Consider the following 22,479-nt stretch of genomic DNA (forward strand, 5'->3'; position numbering starts at 1 on the left):
TGAGTAATCATCTGAAGCCGGGTCGCTCTGAGTAACTTAGAAGCGCGGGGTGTCCCAAATGACAAGATTTATCGCGCTTCACCAGATTTTTATATGATATGAGTAGCAATGGACTAATTGTCGTAGATATTTCTAGCTCCGTAAGACTTTAGATGACATTTGTCATGGGTTTTAGAAGAAAAAGAATCTAAAAGAACATTATCATCATAGAATTCATCTGTATAAGGAGGCTCACAGATTCCCATATCCTATCAGATAAAACATTGGTGATCAGAACTTTTTCTTGACTGATACTTAGATCACAAATGACCTCAGGGCCAACCTCAGAAACAATTTGAAGAATAAAGCATTCCACCAGAACTGGGGAAACTTATTCTCTATCATTATTTGCATCTCAAAACTGGTATCCGGAAAAGCCATGGTAGCAGAGACAATATAAAAAGGAGAAATCTAAAGCAATCATTTTGACTTACGAGATAAAACAGCCGTCACAGAAGATGTCACCATCTTCTCAAATCTTGTAAGAGATAGTTTACCTCAAAATAACACTGCATTAAAATTGACTTCTGTCCGAAATAAAGCCAGCACAAATTATGAGAGCCCATGGCTTGCCGAGTTTTCACAGTTTCAGCCATTTGGGGAAGGTCCTCCCCGATTCGACAGCGGGTTCTTCTTGAGTCACGCTAACTTCCAGGGACTCAGCAGCAGCGTCACCTGCCCACAGCCCCCGGCTCAGAGCAGCCTGTGACAGCCGAGATGCTGCTGTAACGTCCCTGCTTACGTCCCTCCCCACCAAGGGAATGGAGTGTTCTCAGCCTCGCTGATCATTTGTTTACCACGCTAACTTGGGATTCTTGGCCAACTGACAGCACGAGGGGGAACCGGGGTGTCTTAAGTGCATTAATTCTTCATATTAGCCCCCCGGCTTGGTCAACCTTTATGTCGGCTTTGTTCTCTTTTTTTCAAGCATGACAAACAAGGGTTTTTTTTCTTTTTCACTTTAATGATTCTTTATACAAAAAGGGGTGGTTTCGGGCTTTCTCCGAGGCTGATAGGTGTGTCTGTTTAATGAGGTTTTTATTATACTGTATTGGCTTCCCTGAAAAGAAATTACGAGCACCAAACAGCTGATAATAGAACAAGACTGGAAGAAACAATAACCAAGAGGGGGAGAAAGTAGTGTGGCAGCAGATGCGCATGTTGCAGGTTGGGGATTAAATGTCACTTGCATTCTCCCTTGGCCACCACCGTACTAGTCATAAACTAGATGTGGGCACTTATGTGCCAGTTATATGTGCGCAAAAGATATGGATCTAGATATAGACCCAGTGAAACTGCCATCTGTGGAGAAAGAAGGGTGGCGAGTTCAGTCTAGACAAAGATGAGTGAAGCTCAGAGTGCAGGTTTACAAGGGCTAGCCGTTACCATGGAAACTAATTGGCGCTAATAAGTAAAGGGACATTTTAACTGTGGGAACATAATAGGAGGGGCTATTTTTCAATATCACCATTACCTACAATTAATCTTTCATTTTAGGAGTGTCCTTATTTAATTCCTATGATGAAGCTATTCCCTCTTCACACAGCCTCATCCTGAACAACAAACAGAACATTCAAATGCTGAATATCATCTTTGACAATGCGCTGTGTTTTAGGTTTAGATCTTTCAAGAGAGAATCGATTTTTTTTTTTCTTGCCCTCCTTAAAAAATAAACTGTTTGCAGATGGTAAGGAGAAAGGGAGGGAGGTGATGGAAAATTCTTAACTTCTACACTGACACTGTTGAGCACCGAAGCTGGCTGCAGGGTGAGGGGAACCAGGCCTTATCCTACAGCACCAGCTTCAGGTTTCTGTTTGAGTTGATTTTCCTTGACAAAAGCATTTCAGAACATCGACCAAAACAACTACGTCGTCGCGGACTCATTTTACAATACTTTGAAATGTAATGTTTACAGACACCACAGAGAGCAAGAATGTGGATCACAGCAAATGTGCAGGATCTAGTGCTCAACGTGTACTTTTTATAAAGCAAGTTTTAAGTAGAACACACAGCTGAAGTTATCAATAAGGGAGAAGTAGTGAGTGAGATTTAAGGAAAAGATTTACAATTAAGTTAGAAGAAAAGTGTGTTAAAAAGCACTTTCAACAATAACATGATTCAGAGCCAGGGCCACTTGGGAAATGTCTTCTAGAAGGTGTGTTACAAGCACAGGGTTGATAAAACGAGATTCGACGCCTTCGCAGTTTCTTAGGTTTTACTTTTGTAACTCAATTTACAGTTTTAAGAGAATGCAAACTACCTTAATAATGTCTCCAGGGTCTTCAAAATCTAAGCAGCTGAGGTAATCCAGATTTCCAGACAGGAGTCTGGTTGGATTAAACAAAAACAAAACAAAACAAACAAAAAAAAAATGTAAATGAAAAAAAAATTGCCTTGCAATAATTGGCACTATTAAAAATTTTATGGTGCCCGAAAGAAGTTTTAGCCCCGTGGTGCCACTTGTCACTGTTGAATGTTTCTGTGTTGATCGTGTATCTGGATCTAGTTGATTAAGGGTAGTGGTTTAGTAAATATACTGTATATTATGAAACGGGCACCTCATAATCAATCTGGGAAGAACCAGAACAAATGAATCAGGACTCGAACTTTTAATTCTGTTTTTCTTCTTTTTCCCTGTAGCCCGGTTATACCAAAAATTCATGGTCTGAAAATTATGGTTCTCTAATCCTGTGCTTTAGAAAACTGCAACAGGAGTCATTTTTAAGTATCTTAATATACTATCACACAAAAATACCTGAAAAAAAAAAAAAACATGCTAGTCAAGTCAGCTTTCCTAGATATTGATATAATTCTTGTTGTGATGCTGGCACTCCAGATATTAGACATCTGTCTACTTTTAGTCTAGATTTTCATGCTTTGGGCAGGTTTAAAGTTTTTTGGGTTTTATTCCAAAGATCCCCATCCCAGGGCAAAGAAATTCAAAATTTTAAATGCTAGCTTCCCACAGGCACTGTCAGGGAGTTGGTAATATTTGAAATTCCTATTTTCTCTTTCAGATTATCAAAATTCCTTAGACGTCCGATCGAATGTTTTAAACGGTGAGATTTCTAGCAATTAGTTTATGTTCAGATATCTCCTTAAAGTAGTGTAACAAGTATAACCATTTTCTGGTTCACACTGCTATCAAAGTAATTAGTTCTATAAAATAGTCCGGAGAACTCAAAATAAAAAAGAAAGAGAAAAAAAGAAAGAAAGGCACATAAGAAGGAGGTACTAAAATGACCCCAAATTGAAAACATTTCAAAGCAAAATTGTTAATGAGCTGTTTGAGCGATATGGACATTATAAGTGCAATTAACTAGAAGCCAATAAAAATAATCAATGGCAGAGTGCAGCCCTCTGGTACCAAGCGCTTTCACAAAGAGATGTCTGTGAAAGCAGCGAGTGATTAAAAAAGCCACCTTTATCTATGGGCGCGCGTGCTGTTTTACATGCGTAGGAACTAGGAGGATTTTCATTGACTGTTTCTGAAGTTCAGCCTGTGGCAAACAGTGAGGAGCTGTATGTGGGAAGAGAGAAGTTTCTGCTCTTAGCTGCGCCCCCACCTCCGTCCTCCCAGAAACGTTGGAGGCAGCCACCATCTAATCAAAGGAAGGTGGGAGTTTAGATTTCAAAACGTAGATGTCACATCTCGGTGCAAAAACCACTCCTACATTAACACTTTATGGGTGTGTCAAGAGGAATCTTTCAGCGGGGGGCAGGATGGAGGAAGGCAGGGAAGGAGTGCCTCGCCGAGAAGGTCGCCCTCGCGACGGCCGGTGGGCAGGAAAAGATTTTTAGTGTCTCCGCGCATCCTCTGGAAGGTCCCAGACGTCCCCGGGGGGAGCACGGGGAGTTGTGAAAAGTAACGCACAACTGGCCACCGGGAGGATTCGTTCCCTCCACCTTCCCTTTAGCACCTCCCACTTCTCCCCTTTTTATAGCAGTCCTTTCTCTCGGAAAAATCTCAGGTTACTTGACCGGGAGTTCTCAGACCTCCAGTTTCAGCCCTGCCCTCAGCCTCCGGTCGGTGAGAGCCGCCCAGCCCAAGCAATTGGATTGGGCAGCCTGTCTTGACACACCACTGTGCTGAGTGCTTGAGGACGTGTTTCACCAGATGGTTGGGGTTAGTGTGTGTCATCACATTCGAGTGGGGATTAGGAGCGGGAAGGCTGCCTTGCTGGAGCTGTGTGGTCTCCTCTCTCCAAGTGAGAGTTGCAGGCGAGAGGACGCATTCATTTTCTGCAGCCACGAGAAAAGCAGTTTTTTTCCAGGTAAAGTCAAAGAATGCTTCTCTCCTCTCTCTCTCTCTCTCTCTCTCTCTCTCTCTCTCTCTCTCTCTCTCTCGTTTTGAATGGAATGCTAGCACAGCACACTTGTCAAAGCCAGTTGTTGCTATCCGCTCAATGCTGCCTGACAGATAACAGTGAACGTAGCTTGGTGCTTGGCTGTCTTTGTAAAACTAACACTCCTCGTGCCTTGCTCTTGAAGGTGTAGCTAAGAAAATGTCTTTCGGAGCAGTGTTTGGACCCTTTCGTATCCTCATTACACGCTGAAAACGGGAGCTATAGATTGTTCATAAAGGATGGATAAGGCCAAGAAAGCCTTTATTCTAGCTTTCAAAATTAAAATTCACTGTCACACTCTTGCATTTTACTACTCCATTTATAAAAGTTCGTGTCACGGTCTTTTACTGAGTTGCTGGCAGAGATGGGAGCGTTTTCTGAACTGATTCTTGCAATGTTGATCATGTCTGATTTATGATGGACCAGTGTGTTTTTAAAATTTTTGCCTTTAGATGGACTCAAAAGTTTGAAAACTTAAGAGCAGCAGTTGCCCCCTGAGCAGCTGATAGAATAGCTTTAAAACAAAAATGCTTCGAGCTAGAAGGAAAGCAGAAAAGGAGGAAGTAGGAAAATGCTCTTAACGTAGCCCCGCGCAGCTGCAGGGGAGCAGTTGGCGGTAATTCATTTGCAGATCCGTTTGTGAAAGTTTTACAAGTCACTGAAAACTGAGGCAGAATCTCTGCAACGGATCATTAAAGGCACTACATTTATGGGTCTTAAACAGACTATCTGAAGTGTCAATTAAATGTAAATAGATTTTCTGGCTTGGTTATAAACCAACTTTTTGGTTTTTTTAAGGTTTTAATTATAAATTAGTCATTGGAAATTAATGGTCATTCGGTGGCTGAGCCGTATAAAATGAGTTGTCATCATCATATATGTGAGTAGCCGTTAACGGAACCACTCTGCCCAAAGCACCCATCCAAATGAAACTGAACTGACTGTAACAATGAGGTTTATATGCTATGCTATGTTTAATTTGTGGCATAAAAAAGGCCTTTCAGGTTGCTGCCCTATTTTTACAGGGATCAAAATATAAAATTTTCGGTTTTCAGGTTTTTTGATCAAGCGAGTTACTGATTGTGTTGCTTAACAGACTTGCCCTCCCACATCCAAGTTCATATACCTGTGGTGCTCAAGTGTTCTTGCTCCCACTGGACTTTCACATTTGGTAGAGAAACCCAACACTATTCTCACCCTTGGCAGGTGAGAGATTCTATGAATAATACTGTATATAAGCTATTCTGAAATAGGAGCTGTTTAATGGGTTGTATAACAGGATTTATGGCTAGCGCTTGGTGATTTTTATATTCCTCTGCATAAAGATGCCTGTAAAATTATGTTTCGAGTTGCATTGTATATACTTTTGCAACCAGACGGTTGGTAGTTTTAGCCCCCTTTGTTAAAAGTTACAATTAAAACACTATTTTAGTATAGTGTTTAATTGTTGCTCAGAATGTTCTCTGGCTAAGGTCTCGAAAGTCTCCTTCGATGAGAAAACATCCTCATAAATAACCAGGCGGTGTTAGGAGGACGGGGCATTATCCGATTCTCACTATTACGTAACCGAAATAGGACGAAGTTCATAAGCTGCAGCCCTTCGGAATTCCTGTCATTCCATTTTGGCTTTACAATGGCACTGGAGTTTAAGAAAAATAAAGGCAGAAAGGCAAACTAACAGCTCGTGTTGTGTCAGGGTCAGGGCGACACACTCGGCAGGTACGGTGGTGGCTACCCAAGCCATTTTCCACACTCGCAGAAATATTTCAGGAGAAGGTAAAGTTCCTCTTCGCAGATGGGCTCTTCCTCCGTGAGACATGATGGCATCTGACAAAGGCCAGTCACTGGTTAGCCCCGGGAGCCCCCCAAGCATATGCTGCAGGCTGCCCACCAGGCTGCCTGCCCAGGATTCTGACAATATGAGAGAATTGTCCCCCCAGAAGTCAACTGCATGCAGGACTAGGCAAGATGGAAATAAGAAAAAGAATGATGAACAAATAGTGACTTCACACCTTGAAAAGGCAAAGTCATGTGATTCCCCCTAATAGGAAGTCGCCCAGCAAAACTTCAAGGGTTTGCTTGAAAGACGGTGCCCGCGGGGCGATCCCAGTCTCCTGTCAAAATCAGGATCTACTGTTCCAGATGGTAAACATCCAGAGACATATTTATAGTGACTTCTACATACCTCGGGGTGACATTTGGTTTCTTCCTGACAGCGCTTGTGCTGGTAACTCACATGCATTTCCCATCAGCGTTCTAACAGCTGTGAAAGTGTTTGAGCACCAGGCATCTCCCAGTGAAGTGAAGAATAACCGGGGTGCCGATCTTGATTTGCACTGTTGATGAGTCTTGCTATCTGGGCGTGCAGTAAGGGGATACATCCTCCGGGTGAAAAGCGACTGAAGCTGCATTCGTGAAATTACAAAACCCATTCATTCTTACGGTGCAGTGGAAAACTAGAATGCATTAACCCAGGTGGTCAGTGAGCTCAGGGGTGGAGGATGAGTGGGGACCTTTATCAGAGAACTGAAAGGATTCTATCGTTTCCTTCTAAAGAAATTCATGGGACTTCAGGGGGATGGCTGTGGTCGTTTCCACTGTAATCGTAGAGGCGAGTGGCGAGTGTGACACCTGCTTTTTTTTCTTCGTCATGCCTGTATAGCCAGATGGGAATGGAGAGGAGCTGGATTGTTTCGCATTTTACATTTAAAACGGGTTCTTTTTTAAAGATTCGTAATGTGGGCTTTCTGATACACGGCTTCTCCAACCATTACCATGTGGATGAGGCCAACCAATGGGTCAGGTCAGGACATCTGCTTCTTTTTTCCCAGTGCAGTATTTCTGTGTGGAGAGCATGGAGCACATTGAAGGGAATTAAATTTTTTAAGGAGCTGACTCTAAATACATTATTATTTTTATTGTCATTATTGACTTTGAGGGAAAAGAGGCTTATATGTGAAATTAAGTCTATTGTCATATGGTAAATACACCATTACTTTAGGTTACATCCATGGCGGGGGGGTGGTATTTGAAAGAAGATATTTTTTGGAAAACGTTTATCCTAAAATATGTTTCTTATTTAAAGTATTTTCGATTCTATTTCAATATGCTGGGAAGGAGTGGGAAATTAGCCTGTTAGCTTCCCCCCGCCCCTAAAATTCCCCTCATCCCCATAAGCTAATCTGTCATCAAATGCTGTGAGTCCTTCCTTTCAAATGCCTCCCACATCTGGCCCACAGCTACTGCTCCAGTGCAATGAGCATATCACACGCGGCTCATTACAACGATCTCCTGACTGGTCCACAGCCTTCATTTCTCTCTTCCGTCCACCACTGCAGATTGAGCTTCTAAAAACACTTCTTCCATCAAAGCATTTCCCAGCAGAGAAGTCCCACGTGGACCCTCAGTACCCACAGGAAGTTTGAACTTCTCAGTCTTAGCTGCTGGCCCTCTGTTATTTGTTCCCAACCTTCTGACCATATCTACACCAAATTTCTATAGCAGCCGCAGCCACTGTCCCCTGCAGCTAAAGTGGCCGGCTGAGGGTTCCCCATCCCTGGTCTCTTCTCTAACCCCTAACCGCGCTCGTTTTCCATCTGGCTGCCTGCAAAATAAAGAGTTTGTCATCGCGTGCATGGTTCCTACCAGTTCTGTGTTTATAAGACTGTGTAGAACATCCTTATCACCTCTCTAGGCTCATCCTTGAACATTCCAGCTTGAGTTCCACCTCCTCCGAGAAGCCTCCCCTGACTACCACCTCTCCCAGCGATGTTTTCCTTACCTTGACAGTGGCTCTTGGTTATCCATGGGTTGTATTTAGCACAACCACCTTGTATGTTCTCCTGCTTTCCACTTTGCCTTTTTATTCCTTGCCACCTCTGGTAGGGCGAAGTCTCCTAAGATAGGGATTAGGCTGGTCCACTTTTGTGCCCCACGTTAGGCACTCGTAAATGTGTGTTGGCAAGTCCACAGAGACATTCGAACATCCAAGGCACTTTTATTTCTAGTGACCCCACTGTAGTGCTGTTTGCCGCTTCCAATAACCCTCTTCACCTATGAGAGGAAAGAAAAAAAATGATGAAACTCGATTGGTTGTATTTTGGGGTAGCTTAGGAAAATTGCCACTTAAACAGAATGTGAAATTATTGCTACAAATTAAGCTCGTGTATTATCTAAAAAAATTCCTGTCTATTTTAGTTTTCTGTAACTATGGTAGAAATTACAGCTGCTAGCTGCTCCTCTGTGCTATGAAATTTAAATATGGTTTTGGAAGCAGAAGAGTGCAGTCTTTGGGCTCCGACCACCTCTCACCAGCTGTGCGGCTGTGACTTAACCACTCGGCTCCATCCTCTGTAAAAGAGAGACAGGAAAACTCACCTTGGGTGTGTTGTGAAAAAAACATATAAAGCACCTAGCTCAGGGTACGTGCAGTGAATGGGAGAGAAAGAAGGCTGGCAGGTGAGTACAGAGGGAGAGATACAGGTTGCACGAATGCGTTCACCTCGGTTATGTCAATCATTAGTTTCCTCTCTTTATGGTGTGTCTTTAGCCTTCTCTTCTGCCACCAAAGGCAAGGGGCATGAGGAAGAGAGAGATCAAGAGAATGAGAACGAAGAAGGGAGAGAAAGAGAAAAGAGGGAGGGAGGGGGCTGCTTTGGGCATTTAGGGATTTGGAGCAACTGAGTTAATGGATCTGTAGGGACAATGGTGACAGTTGAATACACTCTGCTGGGAGGAGCAGAGTCCTGGGTCCTGCATTAAAGAATAATAAAGAGCAGGCGCTGGGCAGCAGTGCTCGGGGAACAAAGGGCTGAGCAGTGGACCCCAGCGGGGAGCTGAATTCACCAAAGGGTCATGTGCTCCTCTTCCTTCCTCCTGGCCCACTATTTAGAAAGAAATAATAACTTGGCAAAACATTGTAGAGAGTCAGGTCAAGCTTCCAGAAGTAATTGGTAAAGCAAGATACCACTTAGACAAAATGAGGGGCTTGGGCCTTTGCCATCCTTCACCTCCAAACCAGATTTAACAGAAAGCTGAAAGCAATCGGCCTGAGCTCTGGCCTGTTCCCAAATTCTGCACCCACCATCACACACTGAGCCTTCTATCTGTGCTGACTGAGAAATCGCCTAACAAAGCACTGACTGCCACCTAGCAAATGTGTCCTTGGACACTCGTCATTCAATTTCAGTTTTCAGGATCTTGGGTTAGATCAAAGGATGTTCTTTTCCATCCTGATCATCTGGTCAGCACCTGCCCTGGGCCAGGGAGAGAAAGAGACACGGGAACCCCTCTAGGATAAAGGGCAAGGCAGTATTTCTGAAGACTCCTCCCTCTCCCCAGCAAACAGGTCTATAAACCTTTCAAAACCAGAAGCATTAACAGTTATGTTGCTCGAACCCATCTTCAGCTATTACAGCTGAACTAGTTCTTTGCCTTCAAAATTTGTGATTCGTGTACTACTGCGCAATAATGCATTATGCCTTTGTTAATTTAAAAACGTGCAGCTCTCCACTTTACCTTCAAAGGTAAATTTTTTTCTAATGCTCTCCTTTTTAACTACACGGCTGCGAATCTGTAAGAAACTATTTCTGCATTTTCTAAAATATGAATCTAAGGGACTTGGACATTCCATTGTGTAAGAGTACTGGGTGAGGATTAAACTGCTATTGTGTTTCTGGATAAAAAAAAAAAAATCTTCATTGGAAAAGGTAGAGTCTCCCCAAATTTATCTACACATTTTATGAAATATTAATCAATAAAATCAAGGTTAAGTGGCTGATGGTGGGTGTCGTTTCGGGAACTAGCTAGAGCCCAGATGGCTCTGGTCGAACATAAATTAAAGATGCTTAGTTTCATCTGGATCATAAACTCATGAGCAAGCCTAGACACTTTGGTAAGAGAAGAATATCATAGTAGCAAGGGGACTTGTTTTATCACATATCGAGCACGTTGTAAAAACTGTAATTATTGAGTTTTCTATTCCTAAGCAATTGACTCTGGTGTAGATTTTCAACTATCTTCATATAGTTTTGCTTTTGTTACATTCTCCTCGGTTTTAATCTGTTTTTGTTGTTGTTGTTGTTGTTGGTGGTGGTGGTGGTGGTGATATTGTCCAAATCTTCAGTTCAACTACAACTTGCTGCATTTGACAGAAACCCTGAACTAGTGTTTTTTGCTTTGTTTTTTTACTTCATGTTATGGATGCTTCCCATCTGCAAATAGGGTTAGTAACATATGCAACTTCACAGAATATAGAAAAAGCCTGAAATACGGTTTGTCTCAAGAACTCAGGAAAATCTCCTCGAATCTATTCCCTTAATGAAAGGACCCAAACTATACCAATGTAAGCATTGTCTGTTTTTCTGAGCAATAACAGAACATTCCTAATAAACGAAATGGAAATCTGAATTACAGAGAGTTTTGTTTATCGTCCAATTTTGTGGTCTGGCGTTATAACCCAAGGGCAACACCTGCTATGTTAATTGAAAATAAAACTGAAGGTTAAACTCTTATAAGATATTCACTATCCCAGAGTCTGAGAAATGATCGATCATATGTCAAGTGTGCATTTACTGATTTGTTAATTTCGAAGTGTAGACCTGTGGATAGGATCTTCAAACTTGTAGTGCTAATGGGACTTAAGGCCAAAATCACCTTTCTGTAACATAACATGTTCCCTGAATAGACTTCCTGCCAGTTTAAAGCCTCCCCCTTAACCCTCACCTGCCAATAATCAATCTTCCCCTAAAAAGAATGTCCTAGTAAACAGATGTGCTTGGCATTGCATCCAGAAATTCTTGAAACTTCAGCTTTTAACTTTCATGTGTAAGAAATGCATCCCAGAAAAGAGAGACCCCTACAAATCATATGCTCTTTTTTTTTCCCTCTTGAGAGCTTCGTGCTGTTAAAAGAGAACGTTCTGAATACAGCAGATGAATGAAAGCATAGGGTACATAATATTTTTTATTCGAGACACCTAGAGGCTTCACATGTGTTATCACATTCTTTTTCATACATGACATCTATATTTAGTCAAAAAGACTTGAGGGATATATTCAATATCAAACAGCCTAAGTTACTTTTTAGCAGTTGAGTCGATGCCCTAAGGAATAACCATAATGTGTCTTCTAAATAGGATCAGAGCCAAAAGGAACAGACTTAAGAAAGCTCCATCGATGTGTTAATTCATTTATTCCATATGGATTCGAGAACTTCCTGTGCACGTATTTCTATCCTCGTGCAGAGAGGAGTAGAGAATAACGTAGGACATCACCCTTGCTCTGAAAGAATACCTGCTCCAGTTGTGAGGGGAAGACACGAACACGCGAAAAACATTCTTAGCAGTAACAAAAAGAATTTTGTGGTTAAGAATCACTTACTCCTTCTAATTAAATAAAAGGGATGTCAATAGAGCCAGCCCCCTGTTGGAAGAGCTGGAACCTGAGCTGCAAGACAGCCCAACATCCATGGCAGATGAATCAGAGCAAGGGTTTATCTCCATCTTTTACAAACCGTGTAAGGACAATTCATTTACCCTCTTTCTCACTCGGTTTCTTTCTCTATAAAATGGGATATGGTTATCACAAAGGGCCATTATAAAGGTCAAATTAGATAATAAAAGTAAGATGCTTAAAACAGAGCATAGGATATAGTAAGTGCTCAAATAGCTACATTTTTTTTCTTCCAATGTGAAAAGAACCACTTGAGCTAGGCCTTGTAGTTCAACTGAGTATGGAATTTTCAAATAAAGACACAGTATTTTTGAATCAGAAGATTGGCATAGATGCAGTTTGGAAACACAATGAAGGGAGGCACTAAGCCAAGAGGAGAAGGAGGAAAGGAAGGGGGAGCGAGAAAGAAGAGTGATAGGGGCCAAGAAAAGAGGGAAGAAGAGAAAGGAGGAGGAGGAAGAGGAAGGGTATGGTCCTCGGATGCCTCTACCCTGTACCCCTTTGTATTTTAAGATGGTCATGTACTAGCTGAATTGGGCCAGATTCTAGAGTGTCCTGACACATCAAGTAGAGAGGTTGGACTTTATAGTTAAACAGGTGCCTTAGGAAGTTTAAGCAGTAAGATTTTCAGGAATAGTCTCTGTGTGTGTGTGTGTGTGTGTGTGTGTGTGTGTGTGTGTGTGCATGTGTGAGAGAGAGAGAAAGAGACAGAGACAGAGAGACAGACAGAGACAGAGACAGAGAGAGAGAGAGAGAAAGAGAGAGAGAGAGAACAATTGAGAAGGTACCAAAAATCCAAAAAAGTTTTAAAAAAAGTTGCCTAGTCTCATTGATGACATTGAGAATGAGGAAAGGGTCAACCACTTAGTGACTGCTCAAATAGAAGACAGGAGAACAAACTGACAAAGTATCAAGCCCAGGAAGCAAGAGAATTGTGACCCCACCTAAGGAAAATGGGTGTGGAATTTCATTTTGAGACACCATAAATTTCTTAAGTGACAATAGTAATTATGGAACAAACATTTATCTGTCGTATGTAAATTAATAGCTATGCTCGAGATAAGTTTATAATGCAGACATGGTAAATATATGTGTATATAAATGTTCGCTATTATAATTTAAACAGATAATATACTTTTCTGATCATCGATAAACATAGGATAGAATACACCCTTGTGATATATTTTTTAATGACATATTCCTCCTTAGATAAGAAGAATCTTTTCTCAGATTAAAAAAATGGTTGGCCAAATAACAATGTTAGTGTTTTTAAACTTTGGGGAAGTAATGAATTTTCAAGTCAGAACAAACTACTTCTGCAAAATACCTATAATTCTCTTCTTTCTACTAAGAAAATGGTGGTGGTGGAGAGGGACACAACATTTAAAGAGAGTCTAGAGGCAAGAAGAAAAGAAATAAAGAAATATTTAAGTTGCTTCTGCTCATAAACCTTTGGAAGAGATGAGTTGACATCCTTGCGGAATGTATGAAAGATTTATTTTACAAATGATAATGGACACTCCCTTCTTCACCCATTACAGAGACAAATCATTCTTAGTTTTAAGGTTTAGGAAAGTTTTTCCCCTGTCTCTGCTTTTCTTTCTATTCCCTTTTGCTTCGCCTCATTGTTGTGTTTCCGCCGCACTTCATTTTAAGATCCTTTTCAAAATAGGAAAGGCATTCTTCAGTCATACCCTCATACTAAATCAGTAAACAATTTCCAAGATGAGGTATAATTTTATCAGAAGTCCAAGACTGTATTTGCCATTTCAAACTCTTGCACTAGATATTGGGAAAGAATACTTGCTCAAGTCAGCAAGATTTGGAATTAAAATGTCCTATTTCTAGAAATTTGTGGATTCCTCAAGAGATTTGAGTTCCGCTCAAGTTTCTAATGAAGACTTTGGCCTGATTTATTTTACTGGAAAGCGTTTTCTAAACCATATTCCCTGGTTCCTGCGGGAGAGACGCCAGCCTAAGTATCAGTACCTGTAATCTATTTCGCATACGGGGTTGCCACGCAGGCGGGTCTAATGGGCATGAACCAGTTTATAGCTGGAAGCTATTAATGGCTAATGACTGAACTGGCAATTCTTGAGATAATCTGATCAAGGAACCAAGGGGGAAAGATAAAACACACAAGTGCTATAGTTAGATCAATAAACGTCATTTGCAGCAAGCACAAAAGATGGGTTTAGCCGCCAAGCTAAATACTATACCAGAAAAAAAGAAAACCTAGATCAGTTATCTTCCTCTGGTACCCACTTAGGTCAGTGGGCTAATGTGCTCGCCTGCAGATTAGGGTGTGGAAGGTGAGCTGATATCCCTAAGCTTCTCACCTCAGACTGCCTACACTGAGACTTCAGTTCTGGAGTCTGTTCCTACACAGTCAACGTCTAGACAACGTCTCAGAGGTACTTCTTGAATTGGAGAAGTAGGGTCCTTGTAAGAAGAGAAAAATCACTGGAAAGGAAGGGGAAGAAGAGAATATCAATGTAGTCAAAACCTGTTCTGTCAGAGAGTCACTTTTCTGACACAAACATAGAGACGAAAAAAAAAATATGCTCATTAGTAATTGTTATTAGTCAGTTTGCTCCAAGAACAGCTATCCATTGATCTGCCATTCCGATCAACCACTTCAGTTGTCTCAGAAGTGGAACCGGAGGTGTTCCTACAGTCGCTCCTGCCACTGTCCTAGCCCCTTTGGAGGCTTAGAAAACCCACTGGCCCGCCTCATTGGCTTCAGGTAAATCCTATTTCATGCTGGGCAAATGATAAGTTAAAATGTTACTAGCAATGAAATAAAATTCGCCAGATAATGGGAGTCGCGTTATAGTCAGGAAAAAGAGGGTGGCACAGCGGGAAAAACGTTGTACACCTAGATTCCAGAACGTGGCTACTGTTAATAGTGTGGTATTGAGCAAATTCGATTAGTTAACTTCGGGAGCATGGCGCCCACCACCTCTTTGCCTTCGTTTTGCTGTTCCCTCCATCCGGTTACGTTATTCTCCTCGAGGGGCAAATTCTAAGGCAAACCTAAATAAATAAAACATTTCCCCTTGAAACCCAGAAGCAAAGGTGGGGGATAGAGGAAGGGCTTTAATCTAGTTCGGCATCACCTCGTGCTTCTAAATTGAGCTCGACACTTCATCTTTCTTACACACCACCATGAAACTTGTCTCCTTTAGCACTGCTCCATCTTGCCTTCCCATTATTCTGAAACAGCCATCTCCCAATTTCCTACAGCATCCAGTCTAAATAAAAACCCGGCATTTAAGAACCTGTGTAATCTTTCCCACCATAACCGCCCCACTTCCTCTGGGCGTGTTCTGCCTCCACGTCTCCCACATGGACGCCCCTCGCTTCTGCTACTAAGCATTTGCGTCGTGCTGTTTTCTGGGCTGGACTGTCCTCCCATCGTGGTCCCGAATGTCCAAATGTCATCGATCCTTAAAGACAGATCATCTTCACTACCTCCGTGGAACTTTCTTTTCCTATTTCCCCTCTTATAGGTGTTCTCTTACCATTTAAAATCTTACAGATAATTTTAGCTCTTAATTAAGTTCAGTTTTGCATTTATTGCTATTCTTAATAGATTTTTTAAGGGCAACTGGGATAGAAAATTGCATTTTAGTCGCTTAGAAATTTTAGGAAACTAATCAGCAAATCCACAGAAACACCAGGCAATTCTTTGGACAACATGGAAGGCACTGTCTCATGCATCAATCCCCTGACTTAAATTTTTTTCCATCTTCTGCCCATATCACTCTTCAGAGCTGAATTTGAGCCAGCTGGATTCCATCAGGTTTAAAAAACAATAGACCAACTAGAGTTCCCATCTTTCTTGATTAGATGTGAATGGTATAGCCGGGTGTCACTGACATACCAGCCACTCAGAATTCTACATTATCAATTAATTGCTCTTGAGAGCTGAATTGAGGAGATTGCGACAATTCCGTTTTTAAGAACCTGTTAAATATGGCTGGACCAGAACCTCAGAAAAAGTGCCAAATACGTAGACCTGTCCCATTAGAATGAATATACTCACCATCTACTGCATAGTGAAAATTAAAATGCCCTGTAAACTCCATAGTAAATTATATAAAGAGATCTATAATTTTTTTTTCTTTTTGTAGTAGGATTTGACTGTAAAAATTCTTTGGCTACATTCTCATGTGCAAGATAATTAGCCAGTGAATGACAGGCTTTAAATTACTAAGAAGAAAGAGGAAATCATCGCTCATTTTGCCAATGCTACTAGATCTAGATCTTATTTCTTACAGTTTTCTTCAATAACTTAGGATTAGGGATGATTTTTCCAGGAAAGGCATGTAAGATGTCATAGAAACACAGAAATGTTAGAGTATGGAGGTCATCTAAGTAGAATCCCTTGTTTTACATCTTAGGAAACCGAGGCCTGCGAGTGTTCAGGGACCTCTCTAAAATTACAATCTCATTCTGACCAGAGGGAGTTCTACAAGCTAGACTTTATAAGTGCAAGTAAATGAAATTCTACCAGGACTCAAAAGGAGTTCATGTGTCAATCGTACTTTAAGACCTAACAAGAACATGGAGGTATGAAGCCAGCTCTCTTTGTGACCATGGACCCGCTTGTCGAGTGCTAGGATGAATGATCAGGTGCCATAGAGAGTTCTTGGGACTGAACGAATAACAGAAGAAGCATTTATTGTTCATATGGGTTCCTTGCAGAAAATCCATTCTAACAGAAATACCCAAGCACTGTTGCTATGGATGATCTGAAAGTACGTAGCTTTGCTTCAGACAACCTTCTTTGCAAAGGCATTTTTTAACCTGTGCCAAAAGATGATGACGATGTTAAGCATTACTCATACGCCATTTCTGCGCACCAGAAAACAGTCCGAGAGAGGACAAGCCCGAGTCCGAATGGGATAATCAACGTTAGAAAGAACGCATGTCTGCTAATTCCTACTTCACTGCCCCATGCTTCAGGTGATTCAAAATATATCCATTCTCTCAATATGAGGGCACCTCTTACATTGGAACAGCCCAGCTGCTCCTCAGTATTGCCGCCTCATTGAGAAACATTTGAAATACCTCCTGGAATTTTCCCAAGAGAGGTATGAGGGCACTATTCTTCGCAGCTTAATAAATTACATGAGTGTGTATCCCATTATATATCTATATAAGTTATGTTTAAGACATTGATTTGTAAAAGAAGGAGAATCGATCATTATTGGATTAGAAATGTGTTTCATAGCCATTAACTTACATTTTTCATTTTGCACTATAAAGAATAACAATTTAATAATTCAAAATAAAAGATTAATTTAGACTGCTTAAGTGTGGTTTTGACTCTTTGAAAAATAGTTTTGTTTTTAAAACATGTTCTAGATTTCCTTTTCTGTTGTCATAAGTATCTAAGTGAAGCCATTCCAATTGTCAGAGCAATGAAAGAAATATGTCACAGGAAAAACAGGATTTTCATTCATTTTTTTAAAGTGATTGGTCATATTTCAATCCACTGGAGAATGAGTGCAAATCTGGTTAGAATTATAAAGAAATCAGGCTTACCAATATTACACTTCTGATGAAAAGGAAAGATTCTGTTGAGAATGTGAAGATAATGTGGCAGAATTATTATCTGTCTGTCACATAGCTCAACCTTGTTACAGTGAATGCCGAAAAGGGATTCTATGAAAAATTACTTCTTTGGTCTATAAGAACATTGTTCATACTAGTTTCAAGTAAGCCTATGCATTGAACACTTCCTGAAACATGCTTTCCTATTTCCTACGTGTATCTCCGTGGTTGTTTGTCTACAATGAAAATAAAGGAAGACATTTTTACTACTCAAAGGGAGGCTCAGAAGAAATAAAACTGAACTCTTCCTAAACTCTTTGCAGCAACTGCCCTTGAGTTTCTATGACCTTTTCTCAAAATCTTCACACACACACACACACACACGCAGATAAAATGGCAAACCATTAAAGTACAAACAGCACACACACAAAAAAGGTGCAAGTCCTTGCAGGAAGAACGTAACCCAAAAGATGCGACACATAGTGTGAGAGCATCTTCTTGTTTTTCTCACTCATCACAGAGACTCTTAAGTACCTCTAATCTTGTTACGAAGAGAGATAATGAACTTTCTTAGTTGGTACTACAATTTGTAAGTCTTCCAAAGTCTTACGTAATTTGATTTTTCCTAGTTTATGAAATGTACATCATTTAATTTTATATAGTAATCTGTATTTTCCAAAGTGTTTTCAAATAGTTCGTTTCATTTTGATAACCCTGTGGAACATATCACACAACTAAGTATCCGTGCCCCTTTTAAAGGATAAGAAACAGTGACATTCTTAAGTAATACATTCACTGAAAAATATTTAGGAGTCTAAGACAATGATGAATCTGCGTGAACTGTTATGTCAACAGTCTGACAGATGTGGCTTTTGACTGTATGGATAACCTTCTTGAGATAATAATCTCATGTCTATATGATAAAAAAAAAAAAGGCTGAGGATTATTTGTATCATTATTGCTCATAGCTACCAAGTGGCAGAGTCATATTCTGCAGACAGATATTCAAGTGCTGAAATTCTAGCACCAGTACCCTTTCAACATATCCCTTTGACATCCCGATGCCTTGTCATACCCCTAATGACCACATCTCAAACTTCTAGGGTTCATGTTGTATTTAACAATAGAAAAAGTAACATTCTCTTGAAGAGCAAACAAAATGACCGTGAAAGATTCCTGTTTTATTTATTAATATTATATATAACAGCTAAAATTTATTAAGTACAAGTAAGTGCTTTACCTACATTATCTAATTTAATTTTTTCAACATCTCTATAACGCAGAATTCTCACAGTCCCCATATCACACAGACAAGGAAACGAGGTCCAAGAGCTTGACTAACTTGGCTGATATGATGGACTTGTAGGGGCCAAGGCGGGACCTGGAACTCCAGACTCCCTACCATCAATGAAATAGTCCTTATTCCACATTCTCCTTTCTTCCCTTTAAACTCAGTTGATCTTTCAACCAATTTCTTACCCATATATTCAGTAATTTTTAAATTCTGCGATTGACAGAATCCTTTCCAGGAACATAGTTTGTATGGAAAAGCATATGCATGAAAAAGCAAGAGTCACGTCTCATTTGCATCAGCAGCAGGCTTGGCACACATTAAGCATTCAATAGATGCTTGTTAAATGAATGAATGATGTTTGGAGTTCTCTATAAAAAAGTTTTTAAGACGTCATGATCTAAATACTTAAACACAAGACTAAAAATCAAGTTGGTTTATTTCGCCAAACCTCAGCTTTACAGCAAAGCACACAGTTTCAAAGCCAGAGCAACATAATAATAATAAATAATAAAACAAAAACAAATTTCACGGGTTTAAATTTTTTTATTTTTTATTTTTAAACCATCCCATGGGAAATCGAACTGTTCTGTCGATAATCTGACAGATGTGGCTTCTGACTGTATGGATAACCTCTTTGAGATTATAATCTCATGCCTACACGGCAAAAATGATGCTCAGTCTCACCCCTGGTGGAACTTCATGATTTTTCCCTTTGCCATAACCACTCAGGATTAAAAGTGGCAAACTGGTTGAGTGATGACGCAGGGAGGGACCAGTCAGGGAAGATGAGGTCAGGACAAGTGGCAGGATACACGGGTACCCTTTTCCACATATCTCTTCCAACCTACACTTCCGGCTGCCTCTTTGTGGTTTCCTCCCACTCTGAAGTTCCTGATAATATTCATTCGTATACAAATTTTCAAACAAGAATGGTTAGGTGAGTGAGAGGATCCTGTTCTCTACCTCCTTCCTCCTTTGGTAATGCAGCCTCTGCCCTGCCGTGCATTCTGGCACAGCACAGACGGCACAAGTGAACAGCTTAACCTTACTGCAAAGGGGATTTCAGGGTAAAAACTGCGTTCATGGAAGTCAACCGCACATCGGGTCTCAGGTTACTCAGCTTGGCACCGGTTTAAAGCATTAAAGCAATTCCTTTCAGGCATCGCCCGTTATCACCCACTTTGCTGTCCATCACCCTGGCCTCAGGCCCAGGCTTCTTCGCCTCTGGTTCTTTTTGCTAATGCACCTGCCGGCCCAGACGTGGGTACCTGCAGATCTGCAAAATGAGGCTTTTCTCTGTCTCTGTCTCAGCACATCCTCTAACCGCGTCTCTCTGACAGCGCAACCTCTGCAGTCCTTGTGCCCAGGGCCCTGTTCTGTCCCCTGCACATCCTGCTCTCGCTTCATCCTCTCTGCCCAGCCTGAGATCCTGCGCATTGCCCTAGCTCCCGCTCCCTGGCTTATTTTTCATTTGCAATTTATTCCTCCACCTGCTCACAAAAAGATTGGAGGGGACAAACTGGACTTGGCACATACTGATTTTCTTGGGTTATGTTCCCTCTGTTCATTTTTTTTTTTTTTTTAATGTCTCTCTAATCCACCGTTTTCTAGCAAAAGCTTTCTTAGGATTTCTAACACCAACCCCGACACTTTGAGTTTACTCAATTCCCTGAATAACTGTCCCGGGGCTGAAGTCACAGCAATAATAACATTCAGGTTATTGTTAATAATTATCAATTACCATCTTTTTAAAGATTCCTATTGCTTTTCTTTTATATCAGTTAATATTTATATTTAAACACAGAAACCTAGGCAACAGTTGTCAGGGTCACCCTTCAGCTTATGCTCACCAAAAAGAGGAATACGTTTTTTACGCAGTCAGTACAAATAATCTTGAACTCATGCTTAGGGCGTGAATGCCCTAAAAGACTTACAGAAAAGGAAGGCGAAACCGAATGACGCTGAATACCCACCACACGCTGGACACTGCCATTCACTTTCAGGCTTTGCTATTCCTGTGCTTGTCATTCTAGTTATAAGTGAAGGAACCAGACTGAAAACAATTACACACCAAAGAGCTAGGGTTTGAACTCAATTCAGTTTGTCTCCAACAACCAATGCTGTCTCTCAAGAGAAAGTCCTATGTCAATGCTAAGCGGTAAAACCCAGTCATTAATTACATGGAGCAAGTTTACATTTTGCTATACGATTCACACCTTTTTCCCACAGACTAATTAATTTCCAAATCTGGTAATGTGCTTCTCACAATTTCCTAGGCTTTTGGGTAAATTGCTAAAGGAAAGTTTGCTGTGAAGTTGGCGAGCCAGAGAAGACTGAGAACCCAATAAACACTTGTGAACTGGTGTACAACACAGTGCCTGCTAGGGGCGGATCTGCCACAAAACACAGACTGGTCTGGACATTGCTTGTGAACAGCTGGCCTTAAGTGTCCATCTCCCAGACTGGTGCCGGGGGCTCATGACCAAGCCAGCCCTGGACGGGTTAAACGACCCCGTGGAAACACTACTGGTTATTTAGAATCTAGGGCATTACTATGAACTTACTGCTGAGTTTTCTGTAGGGCATTATCACCACAGTTCCAAGTTAGCAAGACATAACACGCGCTTTCTTCATGTTTTCCCTCGTTTAATGTATCCTTGCTTCTTAAATCACTCCCAGAAACTCTTAGGAAATGTGAAAGGAATTTATTAAGTAAATGTGTTATCTTTTCCTCCAACAGAACGTCAGATCACTTCTTGAAAGATCCTTTCCAAATTCTTCTTCAGTTCAAACCGATTTTAACACACTTGAATATACACACCATAATTAGGAAGCCAATTTATTCAGTTAATTTGCATCAGTCTAAATAATTTTTCCTGACAGATGACTTCCGTTGTGAGCACGAAGTACTTTTTAAATCCTAGTCAGGTTATTGCGAAGGATAAACGATTTCACATTTCTCACAAAGATGCCAGTCATTAAGGATATTAACACAAATTCCTTCCCCTTGAAGAGAAACGAGCTGTCATTTTAGCAATGTTGCTGCATCAGCCTTTCTATTGTCAAACACAACAAATGATGAGAAAATCAATTTACTCTTTAGAATTAGTCAAGTGAGGAATCCTTTGAAGTGGGGGTGCAGGGTTTTGCTTGGATCCTATAGTCACATAAAAGCGAGTACTGTATATATGTTGGTAAAACGTGAAATGTAATAAGGACTATTTGTTGCCATAGACGTTACAGACAGAATCTATCTCTGAAAAAGAATTCCCCACTCCTAAAACAGACGTTTGATGACCAACAGATGTGGTTTACACGAACCCTTGTTCAGCCGAACTAAGAATATATTTTGATCTGTATGAGGCACGGTCCAGAAAAGAGGAAGTGACTATGGCGCAGCCTCAGTGTAGAGATCGGTTGCGGAGTTCGAATATATTTATTTACCCCATAAAGCTTCTCTCACATGGTTTAATGAAAATGAACATGTAACTGATAGTTTCTAAGGATTGGAGGATGCCATACGTGCAAGTGTTGGAGATGCCATCCGTACTGCTTGTGACAGAATTTACAATTTTTTTGTAGCCTTAAGAAGGTGGAGAAAAGCAATTCGCTGGATAGCCACAATCTTCAGAGTGATGTATGTTCTGGCAATGATTCTCAAGTTCCACAACTTAGTTCCCCCACCCATTAAGGGACGATTAGATCATTGTTTGAGAATGACAAGCATTTAATATTCGGAATGATGAAATAATGAAGTGCCCAGATTCTATAGAAATGCTGAGGAGAA

The 22,479-nt window shown here is 40.9% G+C and overlaps 1 protein-coding gene across 1 annotated transcript in view; it reads left to right on the forward strand.

Moving 5' to 3' along the window:
• Positions 1 to 4,008: 4,008 nt before the first annotated feature.
• SULF1 (sulfatase 1) overlaps positions 4,009 to 22,479 on the forward strand; it is a 175,987-nt gene continuing 157,516 nt past the window's right edge. The window contains exon 1 of the mRNA XM_023533291.1: positions 4,009 to 4,313. The gene's annotated coding sequence lies outside the window, so the exon portion shown is untranslated. The remainder of the gene's footprint in view (positions 4,314 to 22,479) is intronic.

Source organism: Pteropus vampyrus, unplaced genomic scaffold, assembly GCF_000151845.1.
Source record: "Pteropus vampyrus isolate Shadow unplaced genomic scaffold, Pvam_2.0 Scaffold99, whole genome shotgun sequence".
In the NCBI taxonomy this organism is placed as follows: domain Eukaryota; kingdom Metazoa; phylum Chordata; class Mammalia; order Chiroptera; family Pteropodidae; genus Pteropus; species Pteropus vampyrus.